Source organism: Lissotriton vulgaris, unplaced genomic scaffold, assembly GCF_964263255.1.
Source record: "Lissotriton vulgaris unplaced genomic scaffold, aLisVul1.2 SCAFFOLD_1742, whole genome shotgun sequence".
NCBI lineage: Eukaryota > Metazoa > Chordata > Amphibia > Caudata > Salamandridae > Lissotriton > Lissotriton vulgaris.
The window spans coordinates 53,689-55,332 of NW_028249354.1; positions in this window are offsets into that span (position 1 = coordinate 53,689).

A 1,644-nucleotide genomic window follows, 5' to 3' on the forward strand; every position below is an offset into this window, starting at 1 on the left:
GGTTTCAGTTGCACACTCGGGGCACCGGACCATCGTGGCTGATCGGGGCCGTTGTTTATCGCTTGCGAGGCGGCCGTGACGCAACCCGAGGTCCCGGCTCATCCGGAATGAAGGCCGGAGACTTCAGGACGCCGGTGCTTGGCCATCCGGGGCAGTGCGTGGACCGGAGTCACACGGTCGGGCTCCCCCGCTGCTCCTCTGCACGGGACCGCGGCTGGGGTGCAGGGTCGCGGGCAGGATGTAATGGGAGATGAGGGCGAGCGGCGGAGCTGGGCGTCTATGCGGCCATCTTGGCCGCCGTCCTGGCTCCTCCCTCCGCCCTAATAGTTTTTTTATAGAAGAACTGCTACCTCTTTATATCACATTTTATCTTTATAGGAAATCCTCCCATTCTTCTTTTAACATGTCTCCTGTATAATTATGACTTCACTGTCTGAAACTCTCAGGTATTCCAAAATTCATCTTCTATTTTTGACCCTGAGGCCATTGACATTCCATGTTAAGACCGTTAAAGGTCTAGACATTGACGTCTCTTTCATGAGTTAACTTTAGAGGAGGTCGCTGGGTCATACCTAGCTGAGCTCGCGATCTTTCTCCACGGTATCTCCTTGTCAATGAGGACTTGATTTTTTTTATTTTCTCCAACATGCTCTCACACTGATGATTTGAAAAATAAAAGGCATAACTCTTGTTGTGACAGTGCACCCTCCCTGAAAGTATTTCTAGAAGAGCTACCCATTTGAACTCTCTTCAATCTTCTGTGATGATAAAATTTTATTTATGGTTTGCTTTCATTTGTTCCACTAGCATTCCCACTTCCTGGGGTCCCTTCTATTATGCATTTTATTCTACATAATTTTCAAAGTTGTAGGAAAGCGCATCTGCGCTGTGGCTCCATATACTTTCCTAACTCCCATTGCCTATCTTGCATGGTTCTGGAAATGTCCGATCTTATGAGAAAGCTCCACTCTCCTTTCACGTAACTTCCCACCTTAAGGGACTCTGTCAGTATGTTTGATAAATTGATCAAAATATTTCTTGGCTGTCCCTTTCGAGACAGGATCTAGGTGGATGTCTTCTTCCAGAGCAACTACATCATTGCCAGGAATAAATCCTTCAGTAGATTAATCATAAAAACCTTTGTTCTGGCCCTCTAATCCCTCAGGTACTCTGATATTATTCCTTCTTGCATTATTTTCGAGTACATCAATTTTATCACAGAGATCTTTGTCCCCCATTTTTAGAGTCTAAATCTCCCTTATATTACTTTCGATCTCCCTATTGAGCTCCTATAGAGTTTTCCATCGCGCTCATCCTTTCCATAAAGGAGTTCATCTTGGATTCTAGAGCATCACATCACTCCCTGAATTTTTTCTTAGTTCTTCTCCGATCTCGCGAACTTTTCTCTGCCTTGGCCAATCAGAATGGTAAGCATCTTCTCTTCCCCTAGCTGGCCTTCTTATCCTACCCCGCTGAGAGCTCTGATTTTGTATATGAGAGTCATGTGGCAATGCCTGCTCCTGCTCGTCATTTGCTGCTAGAATTTGGGATTAATTCAGTCTACACTATCCCCTTCGCTGGAAGAGATTTCTTTCTCTCCCCTGACTCCCCCATGTTGACACCGTTGGTTTGTGGGCTCCAACC